We start from the raw sequence: 21358 nt of genomic DNA on the forward strand, positions 1-21358 counted from the left end.
ACAGTCGGGTTATACGCTACTACAGGGACACTGCTTGATGAACCAGAAAGCTTTTACTGTTTCTTTGATTAGACCATCTTCCTCTGCCATTTAATCTGAATGACTGTGGACAAGCTCAATATTTTTTTTATTTTTTTTTTATTGTTCTCAATCACTAGTCTGAAAGGGGGTTAAGAGGTAATAAAATTGGGATTATCCTAAATATGTGGCAAGATTAAACAAATCAATGACTATTAGTAAGCTTTAGAGTGTGGTCTGCAAGCAAATTAAGTGCCACAGTGCCCTCAAATGAGGAGACAGTGACAGATCTAATAGCCAGAGGCGTGTGGCCTAAAGCTCACCTAATGTTGCAGCCTGTGGTCTCTGGGTGTTTTCGGTGGCTGCTGAGGGGGCTCTGGAAGCAGAAAAAACACAGAAGTGCCAGTGCGCACACATACACTTGCTGGGTGAGGTGATGACAGGTCGCAGATCTGTGGGAGAGAAGAAAAATAATGAGCTTATGATGACACACAGAAGACACATGCTTCCTTGCTCGCTCTCACATGGACGCACGCACACAAACTCATAAATTTCTTATGGGATCAAGAGTCTCAACAGGCATATAGTTCAACAAAAGCTGCTCTTGAAAGGCCAGTTTACGCTGCGCAGCCTCCACATTCGAGCACACGGTTCTCATTTCCACCTACCTGGTATCCACATCCACACTAACTTACCCACAGGAATAAAAGCCTGCATTAACTCAAGAGGGGCTAATACAATGAACTCTCTTCACGTTTCAAACTCTGTGAGTGGTTTGTCCACAATGTGACAAGATCACATTAACTGTGATCATTAACAAAGCCTACACAAGGTTTATTGCAATAATTTGGAGAACATTCATGTGTTTATCATTTTTCTCATTACATGGCTTTCGCTGGGAGGTCAGAGTGTAGGTTTGAGATTTTTTCGTCCTTCATTTGCTATGAATTCTAAATTAAGATGCAAACACAGCCACAACAAAATAAAGGCTTAATAAATACTTTCACATCATTTCTTATTCATGTAAATAGTTTCCAAGGCCCGGCGATGAGAGGGAAGACTAAAGAATTACTGTAGGTCCCCTTATTACGTCTGCTGAACATTAAGTCAGACTATGCTAGTCTGAAGCAATTTTAAATCTGCAGCACAATTATACAGCCGGTCAACAAATACAAAACAATGCACTCCCACTGTTATTACAACAAGCATCAAGAGAATGCTTGATTTGATTGGGTTAAAATTATCACCGTAATTATTAGGTTTGTGGGGAAAAATAATCAATACAGCATAGTATTGCAATATTTTGTCTATGGATATTATGTTGATACAGAGACACCAAATATTGATATTTTATTAAATAAATTAAAATACTGTGGGAATGTTAAGAACAAGCCGGCTTGAGTAAGCTTTCATTAAATTAGCTGGGTGCACTTAGCTTGACAAAGCTATGCCTATATTCAGAGCAAGCTAATGGGTCAGTCACACAAGTAAAAAATAGGATGGAAATCTTGCATCTACAATAAAAGGAACAAAAAAGAAAACTCCGTGGCTACTTTGTGATTGTTTTGAATTTTTTCACCAAACTGTTGATGGTGTTGCACACTATTGATCACAAGGTCGGCTAAGAGGAGGCAAACTTTCTCCAAACAGTCACAGTCTCACTTGGGATGACTGCAGTCACACTCAGAGACGTTGTTGAAGGTTTGCAAATAATCACTAATCTCTAATTTAAAAAAGGTGACAGATAGCCAACATGTTGCCATCAGTTTGAATGAGTCTTTGTCAATGAGCCAACTTGAGGGGACTCGGCTGTAGGGACTGGTTGTAGTCCGGTTATATTTCTATAGGACAGGAAGGCTGCTGTGCACAAATGTAACAGTTAAATGTACATTTCTGTTATTTGTGAGTTTCCATCTATGTAAACAACAGATGTGTGATTTTCGATGATTTATCACAATTACATGCTGTATTATCAAAAACAGATTGGATGTAATAGCCAACTTGATCCCATTTGGTTGCTGTCAGACTGATATCAGGCTGACTGTCTCTTATGGCAACATTTAAAATAACAGTCTCATTTTGCAGCAAAAAAAAAAAAATGACTGAAGTGAGATCGTTTTTTGTTTTTTTTTTAAACCATCAAAGGCAGAACAAAATGCAGTGGCCAATTTTGATTGGAAATCAAACCCTACGTGGAGATTTAATTCCAAATCCTAGCAAATCCTGTTAGATTTGGACAAAATCTACCTCCAGTGAGATATATGTGTGCAGCGCAGCATGCGTCAGGAACAGCTTAGTGACATTAAAAATGTGAATGTCAAGGACAAAGACCTAGTTAACATTTTGCAATGCCTAATCACATGTTTGCTATTTCCCTTAACATGGATTTTAACATTAGAATGCATTGTTGGGGGCAAGCAACACGCCCTTTAATTAATGTTGAATAACTTCTCTTCATTGCTGATTCTCCGTACAGAAAGCACTGAATAAAAGACAAGCTGGATGAATATGACGGTTATCACTCGGGGCTCTCCTGTATGACTTCGCACTGTATCTGCTCAAATCCCTGAAAATAGATTCCCTCTTTTTTGACGAGAAAAGTGTTTACACCAACAAAATGCTCTCCAGAGACCTCACTCAACCTAAATGTATTTCACTTCTGCTCGTCACCACTTTGATTACTGTGACAATGAAACCTTCCCACTGCTGTGCTGCTCCCAGTGAAAAAACAGCTGAAATAGCAACATCATTTAGGTACCGAGGTTAGACGAGTGCAAAGAACAAGCGGCAGAGTATAGTGAAGGTGTGTGTACGTGATTATATGGACTTCTGAATCTTGACAGGAACACCCGCAGTTTACATCGGACACCTGCCTGCAGAAACATTAAGTCCGATGAGACGGAGCCACCTTTGTCCCTTGCACTGCCTATCAGCGGGGACGTCTGCGTGATTAAAGCCATGTGTCTTCAGTGTGTGACTTATTAAAGTGCAGTGCAATTAACCACCCTGTCCCCTGGCTGACCAACTCCTGCACTCTTCCATGAATGATGCTCAGCAGGCATGACTGACTAGCACAAGTTAGCTCACCTCCACTCTGTGGACCCCCTGCCGCTTTCAGGACCTTCTTAGTGCTAAATTTATCACAATGCTCTGTTTCCGCTAGCTTGTGTGAATTTACATAATCAAAAGCAGTCAACAAAAACAATGGCATCGCAGCCTTATCTGAGGCAGCGTTAGAGAACGCCGATCAGTCACGAGCTTCAGCCTATAACATGTCTTTGCACAATCAGCCTATTATCACAACTTCAAGCGGAGGGCTCGTATACAACTTTTATGAGAATTCTTCCAGCCGCTCAATCTGTTTTGTAATAACTACTGAAGGATTCCCGCAGCAGCCTAATCTGAAGTGATCTAAAGGTTACAGCAGTAACCACGCAGCACAGAGTGCCAATGAGATAAGCCCCACTGCTGGCCACCTCTATCTCTTGCTGGGGGCTGTGAGTCATTAGGAGTCAGGCCTCATTACAGAGGCCACAGTGTGGCACACTGTACGCTCTGGTTCCCCTGGTTTCAGCCAAATACCTGAGTGTTAAGAGGCCAGAAAGAGATGGTTTCTCTGCAGGTACAACAAAACTACAAAAACTAGGTTCTAAAATCTGCTTATGAGTTGTATATTTGTATGTATATTTCAAAGCTTTATGAGTGTTCTAATGAGAACCAATAGTAACTATAATCTGAGGGTACTGGTGCTTTATTTTTGAGCATTTGCTACTTTATAATCAATTATATTCAAAGTTAAATTATTATAAATACTTTTGGTAGCACGTTATAATAATGTCACACTATTAAGCATTATTAAGGTATTAGTAAGTGCTTAATTCATCATTTATATAGCATTACTCCTCCTTAGTGTGCTATTTATAAATACAGATATATTATTAAGACTATGATTGGCATCAGAGTGTGACATTATTAATATATAAAGTGCTACAGGTAGTAGTTACTTTGCTGACTAAATTTGTGACATCTTTATGTTTTCTACATATTTTTTGTCTGTGACCTAAATTGCTATAGATTTAACAGTTTTTTATTTCAAACTTGCCTCCGCCTCAAATCATGAGACTAAAATACTGTTTCCCGTATCATATACCTATTAATAATATCAAATAATATTAGTATAATAACAGTTTGCTTCCAACAGGACCAACATAATGAGTGCTTATGTTTAAGAATAGTTTCCTAATAACAGGAGTGACTTGATTGCACGTTTGAATGCTGGTGATTTTTACATTTTTGTATTTTTACTTACGTATTTTTTTTTGTTTTTTGTTTTTTTTGTTGCTTCACATTACTTGTTCTGTTCCTCTCTATACACAAATCACTTTAAAGAGACTAAGTGCATGCACTAGCATGGCAAGCGTACTGAAGTCATAAAGCCCGAGAGAGTGTTTGTCGCTGCATTTATGGGAATCTCAGTAATGCTGACAGGATGAAGTGGAGCCAAGGCAGCAATGCCTTATACCTGATCTCTCTCTCTAGGGTACTTCTCTATTTATTACACTTCAGTGATTAGGAATGCCAGCTTGACATGATCCAGCCAAGGATTAATTTCACAATCTCTCAATCTCAGGCTGGATACTCGCCATAATACTGCTTAGTTATGGTTATGGACATTAGCAGTTCAACTCATTTCTGAGGACAGAGGGCATACTGTGTTCAGATTATTTTATACAGGCCAGAAAAGAATAGTTCCCCCTGCTTTAGCTATAGGCATTTGAATAAGATTTTTCAATCAGTGAGTGAAGATGGACAGGAAGACAGACGCGCAATATTCCTATTATTAATATGCATTAATATGTATGTAGTTTCCCACGAAAAACTGCTGCTTCTTGCTGCCGCAGCACCTCACTGTACATTGTGCCTCTGGCGAAGTAGTGTATTTAAAAAACAAAAGATAGACAAAAGCAGCCATTTTATTTTCAGCGGACTTTATCTTAAAAATTGGCACAATCAGTCTTATTGAGATTAGCCTGATTCGCATCCTCAAATGAGTTTTTTGTTTCTCACTTTATTTCAGACTTTTTTTATTATTTCAAATCCACACGTAGATAAGGAAAATAACAAATTATCTGTCCAAACATTATTTCAGCCTAAGTTTAAAGAGGTACTGTAGTATATTTGTGCTTCCACAAAGCACAACAGGTTGGGAGAAAGAGCCATAAGTGAGGATAACTATACATATACTCCTTAGTATGGATCAAAAGCCCTTCCCTTTAGTGCTGGCATTTACTACTACCCCTCCCACATCTTGCAGACTTGACATCCTGGGTTTGCAGTGCAGTTCTTCTCTTAAATATGTGACTTTCAACCCCAACGTGATGTTGCTTGTGTTATTGTTTTAGTTTAAAAAAAAATGATTAAAAATTGTTATGTGCAAAGTAGCTTCTCCAGTTTAACGATTTTCAGTAATTACATTAATTGCTATTAATTATTTAATTGGACTGTTAAACTTTCATTTTCAACTTGTTAGTGTTTGTTATGGTTGAAACTTGTTTTTGTTCCAGATTTTTGATCAGAAAAGTCCAATCAAGTGATTTGAATTCCGAATTTTAATGCAGTTATTCAAGCTGAGAAATTCAATTGTATGGCAGCAAATATTTTAGCCTATAGAAAACACACAATCTGAAGAGCTCATCTTGGGGTAAGTATCTGACACGCTAAATGACTGTAATGAAAGAACCATTAGCCGCAGGAGGACAGTTTAAATATATCAATATATGCATTTATTCTGGTATTGAATAGATAATGAGAGGTTAGTTACGTTGCCTTACGTCAAGCCTTCGTGCCAAGGGGCTCTACAAACTATTAATAAGCTCAAAACAATTACCTGGAAGTGTTGCCGAAGCCATGGGAATTACTGGGAAAGAGAGAGGAAAAATTAAAACATCCTCTGCTTTTAAAGTCTCATGTAGCAACAACAACATCCACGAATGTGATTTCACTTTGGCTGGTGAAGCACCTGGGAAAATGCTGTGCGTCGTTTAACAGAAGCTTAATTCTGCCCACATGGTTTATTCATGTGGCGACTGCTGATATCATGGTTCTCATAAATCACGCAGTGCGGAATGCTGGACGTCCATGCGCTCAGGCAGGGCTCACTAATCTCAACACCATCTTTCATCTGAATAACCTTGCCTTACCGCGGGGCATGCCAACACCAGACTCAGCCCGTTGGAGGGAGCCTGTCCTCATACTTTTATTTCTTTCACTCTGGGCACAAAGATTTTTCGCAGCCTGTCGGAGCAGACAAACACTGCCCTGTGTACTCCCATCCCACTTTCAACCACGGGCAATAATGAGAAATTGCTTTATAGACATCAGAGAAACTAATCTAGTCTAACGTTGGCTTTATGAATCTAAAATCAGACTCACAAGGGAGGAGAGCAGCACAGTCACTCCAGCCATCTGTTCAGAAGTGGTTCAAAGAAAGAGCAGAAAATGTGAAACTAATGTGAGTAAACATAATCATCACATCTCACTAATAAATCAAGAAACCCCTGTCTGTCTGTCCTTCACATATTTCACCAAATGATCTACATCATATTTAGCGGGTGTACTGCTGGGAGCAGGAGTAGGAGCACTGCAAGAGCTTGAGGTCATGTAGATGAGCTGTGGTCTGACCTTAGGGTTTAGTCACCTCTGACCTGACGCATGATGTCACAGGTGACACAAGTTTAAACCATTCACAAACATGCTCCTGAAAGTGGACCCCACTTCCATAGAGGATGAATGCAGGAAGGGTCTCGCTGGCTCCAGCAGGTTTAAATTTGCCCATAATTTTATGTGACAAATGATGCGTTCAGTGGGAATAGGCCATTATGGTTGATATGTGACCGCACAGATTATGCCACACTCCTCTGTGGCCTCATAACAATGTCACAGTTCAGATAACATGGTTAGTTGGAATAAACTTCCAATGAGTGTGATATCTAACTTTGCTGATGCAAAGATACCTGAAGGCTGTAGAAGGCTGACACTGCACAACCCAGTGCGCAGGTTTTTGCCCAAAACCTTCTTAGCTATGAGACAGTGCTAACCACTGCACCACTGAGCAAAGCACTGGTGACTATCAGATCGAGGACTCTCTATTCATCGATTTGCTGGCTGTATTGCTAGAAACCAAAGCAAGTACATTGCTGAGTTTAGGGACCGTTTTTTGATAAGTGCTTTGATTTTGGCTATGTGCTCCTGTTCTCCGGATTTTTAGGCAGACGTAGCACTTAAAGGCCCGTGAATAAGAAATCTATGGGAGACAGCGGCTTTCCACTGCTCCCTACAAAGAGCCAATCACCTGCTTTATAATGAAAACACACACAGATGAGGTTGAGGATCGTTTTAGCTGTGTGGTGGCAGGTGTGTCTATTTATTATAGTAAAGATATGGGTAAATGAACTATTTTTTTATAGGCTTAATGCTTTGCTCTGCTTGGATGATCATGTTGGCACTCTATGTTGGGCTGTAAATGAGGCAGTAATGCCGTGAAACTCTGCATGCATAGTAATAATAGAACCTGCTGAAAAAAATTTGACTGGTGATTGTATATGAGGTTTTTTTATATCTCATTGACCCATCTATTGCAGTTATGGCTCTAGCCTCACTAAATTGGGAGACTTGGGTGGCTTAGTCTTGTAAAAGATTGCTTGAAGGCATTACAGGGATAGCTGCTGAGTGGCAGGGACAGCTTCTAGAAGGTTAGAGTCATCACGTCGCCTCTGATACTAAGCATAATTGTCACATGCAAATGTATGGCATGATGCGACAATGTGATTGCATCGTAGGGTCTTTTGCTTGATTTGTGACCGCACAGATGATGTGACATTCTTCATAATGATGTCCTCAATTCGGATAACACAGTTTCTAAATAAATCTCCACTGATTATGACATCTGCCTCTGCTGACGCTAAAATGTCTCTGACAGCAGGCACTGCACTAATATAGATAATGGAGTACAGCGTATAGCAATTACAACGTCGTTTTTCTTGTGCTTATTCTAATGTCAAACTTTTTTTTTTTTTTGGTAATTAATCATGTTTGGGTTCCTCACATAACAGGCATGGCACATACAGTCATAAACATGTCACCAATTACAAGCTTTAGGCAAGAAAACTAATTAGTGAAACAACATCACTTAATGAAGCAAAATAACAATGTGCCTGATGTCACATAGCTTTGCCTGCTGCTCAGAATAGTTTCTGTGTTTCGCCCTATGCTTTTAATAACAAACCCTAGGCATCATACTGACAGCCAAATGTTTTGCAGTGCCCTCTGCACCACGTCTGTTCTCTCTTCACAGCCTGGGCATGGCCTCCTGCCGCCACCAGGAGGAAGCACCAGTCATTCCTATATGCACCAGTAAAGCTTTCCTACACCACACAGACAATTAGCCAGCCTGTGACTGATTGCACGTAATGAGATCTATTGGAGAACAGTTGGACATCTTTGGGCAAATTAATGTGTGAATATTAGCCTGTTGAACCGTCTGCTCTCTCACCAGGATCATTCTCCAGTGGAGAACAAAACTGAACCACTGTAATATTCAGCTGCTCTCTGCCTGGCGGCCCAGCCAAGCCATGTGTTCATTTCTGTATTTTAGTTGTACAGCTACAGTGCTGTGGACAAATTAAGCAAAGGTATAGTGTGGACAGAAACACAAATAAAAGGAGGTGGATCGAAGGAGGCAGAAAAGTCAAGTAAAGTCGAGCTGAGCAGCTCACCATGAAATGCTGAAACAACAGTGCGGCTGCCAGGGCAATTTTACACCCCAATAGTTTCACACCTCAGCCACCAACCCCTTCCAACTCTGAACCTTGTGTCTTCTTTGTGTCTTCATTTATTTTGTGTCAGTGTCCAAGATGTGAGAAGCCAAGCAGTGAGAAACTCGTCCCAAATGTCGCAGGGTAAGTGGTGTGTGAAGCAGACGCGGGGAGCAAGGAAGAGAAAAGCCACTGCGCGTGGATGCACTTTGCTTTCTGTGCAGACAATCCTCTGAGATATCAGAGGACTTTACATTACACTTGGGAAAACATATCATTTTATACTGATGCATGCAATGCAGTAGAGAGACTACTCAAACCCTTTACTTACAAGCAAGCAAAAGTTCAGAATACAAATGGCTACTTCAATGAAGTAATGTACTGTCAAACAATTGACTCAGAGTTCAAGTGAATTAAAAAGAAGCAGCTCTGAAGTGACTTTATCTTATGGTACGAACAAATTATTAATGCTGAATTATCAAACATCACTTTACCACTGTAACACCTCATAGTCCAGGTAATTACTTCTCAACTTAGTGGCTGTAACAGCTACAAAGGATTAAAAAAAAACTGAGATGAGTGGCAGGATATGTTCAAAATTGTTATCGAACAATCATTCATCAAAGCACTCTTGATGACTTTAGAAGGATGGCATCTGGACAAAAATGACCTTCCTCTTTTTTGCAACAATATTTTTTTTAAAAATTGTGTAGTTGTGCTCTTTTCTCTGTACGTTTTATTGGACTATTTTTTGTTTGAGTGGGTAAATCGGTTGCTTTTTTCTGTTTCGTAACTGAAATAATCCTGTAATTTACTTACGCTTTACCAATACCTGACATTTTGAGTAAAAGCATCTTAAAAAATAAGTAATAATGCATAAATGTGTTTTATTTCTTTTTTTGCAATTCTATTATCTTTGATTTGCTGTGAAATGAGAAACAGCTATGAACAGCCACTGAAATGAAGTGATGAATTTCGAGGGGGAATCTCCCCTAAGTGGATGTGCTAATAATTTAGGTATTTTACATTTTGATAATCGAGCACTAGTTTCTAAATGGTAGCTCATCAAAAAAAATGGCAGAATTATTAAAGTTGCTGTCAGAATAATGTACCTGAAAACTGACTTACATGTGTGTACTTGAGTGACTTGAGTGAATCACCAGCTTACTTAGAAGCATTAGTTAGCCTACTCTAACTAATGCTTCTTTTCCAAAAAATAAAAAATCAGAATAAAACATCAACTCTTTCTGTTAAAAGCTACACCTCCTACTTCCCTCTCAGTGGTGTGCTCTCTCCGATAGTGCAGCACGTTGACCTTCTGGATCACTAGTCAATGACTGAATGAAGAATGACTTACCATCATGATTATTAAATCTGAAAATGCGCTACCGGTGCACAAAGGATCCAAACCAGGTGATCTCCATTTGGTGAAATGAGAGCTCCATCAACTCGATTTGCACGATGTACGCCCAATTTTTGCCGTCATGACCTTTTAAATGTCCTTGAAACCACTTGAGCAAAATGTGCCTACTTAGACTGAATACATTAAAAAAAATGAACAAAAGAGAGGCGTTTGTGTGGCTGTGTTCAGCCTGCATAATGAACACATGAGGACGCCTGTTTTAATCATATGTTAAATAAAGCCAAAATGCAACAAATCCATAAAATCCAATGCATACACAAAGCCAATGAAAGTCATTAGAAATTTGTTTGAATAATAACTGGGAAACAGAATATAACCACTAGGCTGAGAAAACAATGCACTAAAATGTATTCAGTATAAATCATCTGATTCATGAGATGCTCGCACTGTTAAAGCTCATCCTGCGGTGTAGAACTCGACAATATAATTGTGTCGTATATTACAGCTGTGGTCAACCAACATGAGCTTTTCTGCCTGCAATGCAGATGTGTCCGCATTCATAGGCCAACCAATTAATCGGTCTGTCACTAAAGTCTGTAAATATCATAGTGCAGTGAAATGTAGAAATAGTGCACAGGTTGCAAAACAATATAGCAACATATACTTACTGTTTTATGAACTGCAAACCTGTTCATTTTTAATTTATGACATCTGTCAAGGAAAATAGCATGTCTCCATGACCTGAGTGAAATAAAAACAACATAAGGTTGTTAAATTGCAGTTTTCCGTGCCATCTCAACCCAGACCGCTTTGTGTTGTATATAAAAATGCTCCTAAAATCTATAAAAACCTAATAAAAAATGATCATTGTTGTAAATGGAAGCTACATCTCCCTTACGTGCTTCTTTCAGCCTCTATTCCATTATGCTTTCCATTATAACATGGTTGCGGTGGGCAGGGATGCCTGATGCTGGTGCTAGGGGTGCCAAGTGTTTGTGCACTGACCTTCTGCTCCCTGGACAGGTCTGAGTGCAAAAGCATCACCAGTAAGGGGCCAAAGGAGATGGGACACTCAGCTGGCTGGTGCATTATTCATGAGTCACCCCTGTTGAGTGGGCTGTTATTCAGCATCCAAATCCCAGATGTGGTTCAATCTGTGCTCCATTCAGTGTCCTGACTGCTGGCCATTGATCACAGGCAAGGTACGCGGTGCTGAATAAGCGCTGGGGCTTTATGTTACAGGGCTCAAAGCGTCTCACTGATAACACAAAGATCCATCACTAGACATTGGAAAGGCTCCAAAGTATTCTCACTGGAACTGATCAGACAAGCCGAGAGGAGATGCAGCTAAAACATTTGCTACGACGGTGCACAGCATGTGGCAGTGATGTGACAGCAATATGTTGTATGTCAGGTGTCATACATTTACATATTTTTTGGTTTTTAAATAAAAAAATAAGCTTATATTTACTTATTCAGAAACATACACTCTGACGCACATCCCTGTCAACAGACAGAGAAAAAAAAATAGTGTGACGAGGTCCCTGTGTGAAAGGTGCCAGAGGCAAAATATCACCCTCTAATAGGCATCATACTACTAATGGACAGTTGAGCACAGTGAATCATTTGTCTGCTTTAATCATCAATCACATAAGGGCAGCTAAATGTGGCATGACCACAACTCTGTCTGCATTTGTCAGGATGATGATCATAAGCCATTGATCATGTTGCTGAATTACTGCACAATATAAAACGTGAATAATAATTTCCATTTCACTTTGCCTACTGAGACACAACACTACAATTCTTTGATGTGAGTGATAAATTGTGGTTGTTTGTCAAATTTGTGACTCAGACCCGATTTGTTTGGTTGAGGAAACAATGCAAAAATAACAACATTAAATATGCTGGGGAACATTTAAGTTTTTAAAGCCCTTTTTAAGATGAATGGCTGTTGTTAGGATTTTCTGTTTAGCAGGCGCTACAAACTGCCTTAGTCTTTGACCACAGTTATGAATCATCTTCTCCTTAAGATTTCTGGGGACTTCTGTGAAATCTATCACATCTATTCTAACTCATTTTAAAACATTCTTAGTGCCTATCGGTACCTTTTTGATGCTGTCAAATTAAATATTAAATTTCATCATGTTTCTGACAAGCCAATAATTCACTTTTCTACTTCTGCTCAACAGCCTGAGCTCTCAAAAGGAAAGATTAGCTTAGTGAATATCTGTGGCTTCTTTACAGTCCACATAAGCGATTAAATCATTTTTAACTCCAAAGTAATTAGTAAGCAGTAAGTAAACTATGTGTGAAAAGCATATGCCTGAGATGGAGAGTGGATTTCTGCTGTCTAAGGCATAATAATGAATAATAGCCTTATCAGCAAAGCACAACACATCCCAACATGCTGAGATATTATCACTGTTCATTTCCTCAGCTCATGTATCCTGTATCTCTTGGTAGAAAATATGTCATGTGGTCTCTTGCACTGTAACTGACAGCCTAGTCATGTCAAAAAACTTGAGCGTTCTACCAGGGCTCTCTACACAATACGGGGAAGGGAAAAGCGGCAGATCCAAGCAGATGCATCAGCAGTATTTGTAAAAAGTCACCAAATTCCCGCAAGGGACATACTTGTCATTAAAACCAACAAGAAAAGAACTGATGAGTGCATTAATCAGAGCTTGGCCAACTATCTGTGGTGAGCTGTAGTCCACGGCGTTCCTCCCCAAGACTGCACCTGAGGGAGGGAGGATTAACGCAGCTCCGCACGAGCTCGTGTATCTGAAATCTGCCTGAGCTCATCGTTTCCTTGTTCCTCGCTAAGAGGCTGTGGCTGGATATCAAGCAGAGCCAATCTATTCCCCTGCAGAATGCTGGCTGACCGGCATCAATGCCATGCATTGTCGAATTATTAATTAAATGTATGCAAGGATAATCAGATGCAGACATGACCAGACCCTTGGGAAACCTAATGTGGAATTGTAGCTCAATCTAAATTGCAGATGTCTTTTTGTTTTTTAATGCCAGCTAGCGACGACGTTTTATTGGCCTTTAAAATTTTGCATCACTTTGCACTTATGTAACTTTTTTGTGATGCACAACATGCACAACTGTGACTTTTCCTTATAATCCCCACTTACAAGAAAAGCCAAATGCTCTTGAACAAAAAATAAATAAATAAATAAAATCACCTGTAACAAACGTGTCTATTTTTACTGGTAACGCTACAATATTGGCTACTGCAAATTTATGTCTACAGACGAGGTAGGTTGTGGGTGTACGCTGAGGGATAAACCGTTTTCACTCCCTCTACTCAACGCAAAATGTAAATGCCACAGCTTTCAAAAGTAAAGCAAAGTCTAGGTCCTGCCTCCATATATTTCATTAACTTTTGTTAATGCAGTTGCTATGGCTCCAGGGTATTTGCTCAATGCTCAATGCACTTTTGCTGAAATAATAAGATCTATCAGTCATTGCAAAGCAAAAACGGCTTAATTTGCAGAATAAAGGTCATACTAGCTGTTACTTCTGAGGGACTGACAGAAAACAGTGTTCATTACAGCAAATTCGAAAAGAAACTAAGCCCTGAAACACAGCACTATGCTGAGGTGTCCACATGCAGTTTTCAAAATCAGTGTCAGATTTATAAGACTGAGACGACTTTTTAGGATTTGCCCTTTTGAACCAGACCCAACCCCCAAACAGTACACACAGCAGTTGTAGTTCTGCAAATCCCAATACACTAATGGAGAGATTTCACACTGCCAACAGTCTATGTCTACGCCTGCGGGGAAAACTATTTCTAAACATATGCACGAAGCAGTGTTTTCAAATCCCTTAATTCACATGTGTTTAAGAGATTATATTGAGCCTGTGTGAGTTTCAACCCCCAGCTGGTCAAATCTTAAATGTAGTTACTGAAAAAAATTGTTAGGTCATCTATAGAAACGGAAATGTAAACTATACATGTATACTTAATCCCTACAATTTCGGTTTAATGAATACTGTGAGTTGCTACATAAAAATCACATTACCACCATGGAATGAATTTTTTCTTTTTTCTTGAGATGAGAGAAATTGGTCAGCCTTCCACAGCTATCTGCTTCCATTAATCAGCCCTAATTAAACATATTGATTGAGCCAAACATCGGGATTTCCAGTTGAAAGGGTTTACTAGACTGTAAAATGCCTGCAAAAAAATGACCTCCACTGAATGCACGAGGCACTTAGGTGCCCCGGACACAGTGATCCTTTAAGTGAGCCCCCAAAATAAGACAAATATGCATCTGTTCAGTAAACAACATCAGAATTTACGGTGTCTGAGCGGCAAATGTCGTCCTTGGCTCCACTGAGAGCTGAAACCACTGAAGCTGAACAGAGTATTACTTTGGTTTCTGGCTCCATGACCCCTCATTAGAGGAAAGTGTTGCTTAAAATCACAGCTTTAACCAGCCCTAACTCTGGATATCAATGTTTTAATATATATATATATATATATGTATATATATATATATATATATATATATATATATATATATATATATATATATATATATATATATATATATATATATATATATATATATATATATTTTCTCCCATTTTCCAAGCACTTGCTATGCCCTGACAGATTGAGTGAACTACTAAAAGACGATGACTGTTTTTCTTTTACTAATTATCTACAAAAGACTAAAAAAAATTATTACAGTTAGGTATTGTTATTCACAGTAATATTAGCAAGAAAAATGTAAATGTGATTGTTAGATGAAATGATTCCCTAACCTGTCAGACAAAGTGAAGGATTCTTTAACTAAATAAACACTTAAAAAGCTATTATCCATTCAGTGTCTACATGATTTATTGACACAAAGCCGAACACAAGGTCATTTTTTATATTTGTGAAAGGCCTGACATTTGAAGATACTCCATTTTCACGGGACAATAGGCAGGTATGAAAAAGGAATATGGTGATTTTGTCAACTTGTTTGACAGCCTAAAGCTGAACTGTGGGCATAAAGAAAGGAAAATGGGAGCAATATTTGCCCACGCTTTCTAATATTTTGACAGGTCATGGTGGTCCAGAATAACAGCTGATTTGACAAAGGAACAGATGATCTAAATATAAAGGCAGTATTTGTTAAACATGAGTTAGGACACTGTGAATTATTGATGTGCTCCAGTTAACTGGAGAACAAAAAAACGAAATGAACACAGAACATTAAAATTGCGGTGTGATTTAACTAATTGTGTAGCCCTTGAATACTCAGAAATGAAGCTGTGAATATCAAGTGGAGTCTTGAAAGGGGTTACAATGAACAAGCCAGAGTTTCTGGAAACACAACAGCACACACCAAGTGTCCAAGTCTCACTCAAAAACTAAACCTTCACTGCTGTAGTGTCACGGTGCATCCCTGATAAATGACTTTATGACAAATTGCTATAATGCAGAGAACCCATGCTGAGTATGTGGAACAATGTATGCAGCGCCAGCAGGGCAAAGCAACAGTATCTACAGTGTGCGTATTTCTTTGTGTGTGTGTCTGTGCGTTGTGTAACGATAGTGATATCATCAAAACTGTATGTTTTAGAGACGGGTTTCTTGGTTTTGTTTATTCTTCCACAAAGGAAATCAGCAGCAGTAATGATTTCATGATTAAACCATGGTGCAGATCTGCTCATTGACTAACAGGCTAATGCAAGTTTAATCAGATGCTTTACGTTGCACTTTGTTGTCATCTAGTGGTTAAAAAATGACATAACATGCCGCATGTCATTTCTATTCTGTGCATCCAAAATGTTCATCAGTCTTAATCCTTGAGTTTGAAGGACAGACCATTATCTCAAATCCTGGTTCTATGAATGTCTCTTAAGCTTAAAAAACGACGTCGTGACATCGCAGTTACACAGGGGCCACTTACACTAGTGTTCATATCAAATGTGTAACATTTAAAAGGAACCAGGGAATGAACGATCACATTCAGCACACAACCAACCAAACTAACTCCAGGCAAGGCAAAAAAGCATCACAACAATGCATAAACTGCAGCAGTTCAAATAAAAGGAAAGAAAATCTAAATCATTAGTATTCAAAGCTTTACAGCTTTAAAAAATGACAATCTTCAAAAGTAATAGACTAGTTTGAAAAGGCAGAGCACATTGGCATACAAAAATATATATGGGATAAAAGAAAAACACTCGGCTTCGCGACTGCAGCAGATTAGAAAACTCTCCGGGATGATACAGCCCTTTTCTTTGGCACAGCGCGCACATTTCCGTGGGATATACTCGCCAATAGCCTAATTAAATGGAAAGCACAATTTGTCACAGCAACCAACAGCAGCGCGCTCAGACTGCAAGTTACTGCGGAGCCACTCCAGCAGTTAAAACAAAAATACACAATAATGTATTTCTCTCTCTCTCTCTCTCTCTTAAAAAAAAAAAAATCTGCTTTAACAAACATCTGGAAACATATTTATCGCCACACATGCTGCGCGTGCCGATGACACGGCTGCTGCAGCATCATTTACAAATCGAGCCCGATTTGTCGGGGGGAGGAAGCATTTGACTCACCGTTCGCGGAAAGCTGAATTGGAAAGTTATCGACCTCAAGGCGAAAGAATTGACAGGGTCCACCGTGCAACGAGCTCTTCCATATTTAGTTAAAGCAGAAAGTGAACATTCGGGCAGGATCGGTGAGAGCAGGTACTTTGTGGAGTTGTGTCAGCGCAGGGCTTTTTCACACTCGGCGACGCGCACGAGACAGGTGCAAGGAACCGCCGCCGCTTCCTCCCTCTCCTCTCTCCCCTCCACGGGGTGAAGCGCGGCCCACTTTAAACTCTGGTGACGTCATGGGCGCTGATGCTGATGCTGCCCTCCTCCCTACCCACCTAGTCCCCATCACCCTGCCGTACACCTCTCCGCACATAAACACACACTTGCTTGTTCTTACAGAGAGGATGATTCCACAATATTATTAGAGCAACCTGGGAAACATCTCCCCTCTAACCTCAGCAGTTACAGCCTACAACCTGTAGGATCTCTTTCAGATTTCTTAAAAGTCTTTTTTTCTCATTCTGCAAAGCATCTTTCATCTAAGCTACTTCTATACATGGATGCAACATTTAAAATTGTATGTGGTGAAAGAAGCAAATTGCCTGGAACAGCATAATTATTATAATTAGATCCTATTTCTGAAAGGATGCACACTTTAGTTCTCCTGTGAACCAGAGAGGGAAAAAAGAGGGGGGAAAAAACAAGTTACTTAAGACTGAATTTTTTTCCCCTTCTCTTTAAATATTCAAATGATTGTTCATAATCCACCTTTACTAACAAATCCTCATCTGCGTGTGACAGATTTAAGGAATATTGCTAAGTTTTTACAGCGACTTCTCGCTTTGCAGTCCTGATGTTTCCAAGGATTTTTTTCACATGGAAGATTTTCAAATCAAACCCTGGATCTGGTTCTTAGTTTGATGTTTAAAGAGATGTGCCGCTTAGTGGGAAATTAGAAGGTGTTAAGAGGAGGGAGACTGTTTAAAGAAGCTGTGCATTTTTTTAAACTGAAAAATAATGGCTGTCATTTTAAATATGAGTCTCTTGATACTTTTATTAGCAACAAAGTTTAAAAAAGACTTCTAAAAACACATAAATGTGCCAAAGTTTGTCATAATGTGACTCATAGCACTTTATTGAGTCCATCTAACTTAAACACTCACATGCCTGACATGAATACTCATGAGATGAACAAATGTACATTAGTCACAGTGCAATCATTGTGTTGTTTTTGTTGGTTTTCTTAAAGAAAAATGCTCAAATATATTTTTTCAGCAGGAACAAGTGGGTTGGCAGAGACATTACATTGTGAGGATGTGGGAAAGAATTGATAGATGAAGAAACATTTTGTCAGTTTTGGTCTTTTCTTGGGACTTATTGATGAAAAATGTATGACAGACATATTGTGGAGCAACAGCTTTATCCTTCAGGTGAAACTCAATGCAGAATGTGTTGAAGAAATGTGACAAGACTGAAAAGCAAAACATGACATGTCCTGTCACTCACTTTTGTTGCCGATTCTTGTTTTGTTTCCATTGCCTAGCACACGTGTGTTTGCCTGCATGCCAACCAGCCAGTAAGAGTACACTCTGGATTGTAAGATAGAACGTTGGAGGCGTTTTTTACCTTGGCTTTGTCTGTCCATCAGAGCCCTACTGCATGCTCCCCAGCACAACTGCAACAGATGTGTAAAAAAAAGTGTCCAAATGTACCAATGCCACAGCATAAATTACTTTAAGTATGCATTATGCAGCTGTTGTATAATCTGATTTCTTTTTTGTAATGCATTCATGAGAAAACATCATCATCTCACTGTCCTATTTAATTGAGGCAAGGCTAACTGCTGCTGTTGTCTTAACTGCTGATTATATGAATGTGATTATTTTCAAATTGCTCAAAATTAAAGTTGAAATAATTGCTGTTGCCAAGTAGAGGTACAACCTCACAAATCCTTATACTTTTTATTATATTATAGTTATAATTTAGGACAGAAAATCCACAAATTATCACATTTGAGAAGCTGTGTAAATAATGAACTCTACAACTTGTCTGTACTTCTATGGTTTCTTATTGTTTTTAGCAATATTGGTATTTTAAATCTTTTTCTGGTTTTGGTTGTTAGTTGATACAAAAAGATTTCTTTTGTGTCTTCATATTTGTAGTGAAGTAGAAATGGTGCATATAGCCCAGCATGTATTCCATGCAGCTGCACTAAACTCAAGCCCCAGCAGAGCACCGTGTGGTCTGTGTGTGTGTGTGTGTGTGTGTGTGTGTGTGTGTGTGTGTGTGTGTGTGTGTGTGTGTGTGTGTGTGTGTGTGTAGCCTTTTACTTATTCTTGCTGAGTTAAGCTGAGTGCTGGACTTTTGTTTTCATATTTTTATGTTCTCGGTCACATATGCAGTCCTCTGTGTTTTGCTGTTGGCTTTGCTCCAGATGAACCACATCTGCCCAATGTTAGAACTGCTTTTGCCTCTGTATTATTGCTTGCTGACTTATCATAATCAAACAGAAGGGCACTGCTCCACCTTCCCACTGCCACTGGCTAAGGGGTAAAACTTTCTTTATATAACATGATAATCTATCACTCTACTTAAGGCTCTTAAAGTTAATTATTCTTTGGAAGAAGTTGATCGTGAATTGAATCGCTTTATTCTTCTTTTATTTCTTGTTTGCTTCTTCTTGCCACATTCATAGAAAACTTCTTATAAAACATTTTGAGATTAAGAAAATTGGCCTCCTCGCATTGATACTCGAGTCAAGAAATCATACACTACGTTTATAAAATTTAAATTAAGGAACACTGCTTCCTGTCCAGAGGGAGACACTCAAGGTGAAGGAAACAAAGAAAAAAGACAAAAAACTAGAAGGCTCGGCACTTGAAAGTCTGTGCAATGTAGGCAATTACATTAAGTGTACTGAAGTGGGAATTTCAAACCTTTTGCATGCAATTCAACCATCAAATAAATGATCCTTATTTATGTTAATCCAGAAATAGAAAACAGTGCATGAGTACCCACTTGTCCTGCCACAGCTGTCCCATCCTGTCATTGTTTTTCTGTATTAGTCATTGGACAGATTTGCATGTTTGGGACTCAAACTTTTGGCCTTTTTTCTCAGCAGGAGCAACTGGCGGCTGTTATCGGCTGCTTCAGAAGCTGCCTTTGTGGCCTGCTGCAATCCCAGACCACAAATCCCCAACTCCCTGACCAAAGTAGTGGTGGATGAGGCAACAAATCCACAGCATCAAACAAGACATAGTGTATTCTGGTTTTCCAACACTACTGCTCATCCTCAATCAGCCCATCTGAGCTTGTTTCTTTTATGTCTCATCTGTTGTCTCCTGATGGCACAGCAGTGTCTGGAAAGTGGAGAAAAGAGCGGACTTGTTTTGACCATATCAGGGCGGTAGGCCGGCTTTGTGATAGACTATATATACAGATCCATCTATCTATCTATTTTCTTAACTGCTTATCCAATTCAGGGTCGCGGGGGGCTGGAGCCAGTCCCAGCTGTCATAGTGGCTAGAAGACTGTATATATATCTTTTTATCTTTTTTTTATTACCCACACTGTTTGCTCAGAAGTGATTCCTGACTTCCTTTAGGTACAACATGCCCAATGACATTTTTTGTTTTTCAGCCTCTCAGTAAAACAAACCTGCTCATTAAAAATACTAAAACTAACAACAACAGACGAATAAATTTCAGGTAAATTTGACCACCATCTTTCTTGTTTCATGGTGTTTCTCAATGTATCAAGCAACACAGTTCATTTAATATTTACGAGGTTGGATAACCCCCCAGTTCCTCCAGAATTAACGTCCCCGTTATTCAGGATTATCCACAGATCACATTTTCAACACTTTTCATTTTAAGTACTTCCTGCCCTCTGGACATTTGAAGATATATATACATATTCTCTGCTTTGAATGATAATTTGTCTCCTATGTGTTTTTTGACAAAAAGTTCAATTATTTAGTTGATTTTCTCTATCTTCAGTACGTGTCTTCGAAAATATAGACTCTATGAATATTCAGATGTTCAAATTCTGCTTTTCCTGTCACACATAAGATGCGTCCCGCCTTAGAAAATCCTATTTTAATGCAGGTGCACTGGAGATTTCATGTTTGCACATCACACGTACATGTCTTAACCTCTGAATGGAGGTGAGAAACTTTCCTCTTTCAGTAGATGAAGATGAAAAGAACTTCTGTGTCAAACTGCACACATACTCCATTCAGAACAGTGAAAGTCAAACATCCATGACATGTAAAAAAAAAAGAACAAAACCAAAAAACAGGTGAAACGACTTTTTGAGAGGAGGCGTTAAATGCAATCAAAGACAAATAAAAAAATAAGTTACCAGCACTGCAAAAGATTGGAGTGTTAGATAACTCGGCACCTACTACAGTCATGTATTCGAATGTCTTTGGGCACCTGCAGATAAAGGTAATACAGACAAACAAAAAACACTTTCAAATGAAAAAGAAAAGACAAGAAAAACAAAAAATTGAAATGTTATCTTTTGGGATTGCTTGATGTTTGCTATCTTGAGTCAGAAGTGGACCTTTCAATTGATTATTGATTCGGAGCACATTCGAAATTCC

General features: G+C 39.1%; 1 protein-coding gene across 8 annotated transcripts in view; it reads right to left on the reverse strand.

Annotated features, from left to right (window-relative positions):
* megf11 (multiple EGF-like-domains 11) overlaps positions 1-16985 on the reverse strand; it is an 80238-nt gene extending 63253 nt beyond the window's left edge. For all 8 annotated transcript variants that reach the window (XM_085282258.1, XM_085282255.1, XM_085282254.1 and 5 more), the window contains exons 1-2: positions 16771-16985; positions 342-470 (exon numbers count right to left, since the gene is read on the reverse strand). The gene's annotated coding sequence lies outside the window, so the exon portion shown is untranslated. The remainder of the gene's footprint in view (positions 1-341; positions 471-16770) is intronic.
* Between the last annotated feature and the right edge of the window lie 4373 nt (positions 16986-21358).

Source organism: Mchenga conophoros, linkage group LG7 (genome assembly GCF_057382185.1).
Source record: "Mchenga conophoros isolate Kocher_MC1m ecotype Shallow Benthic linkage group LG7, M_conophoros_male_GT1.1, whole genome shotgun sequence".
Lineage (NCBI taxonomy): Eukaryota > Metazoa > Chordata > Actinopteri > Cichliformes > Cichlidae > Mchenga > Mchenga conophoros.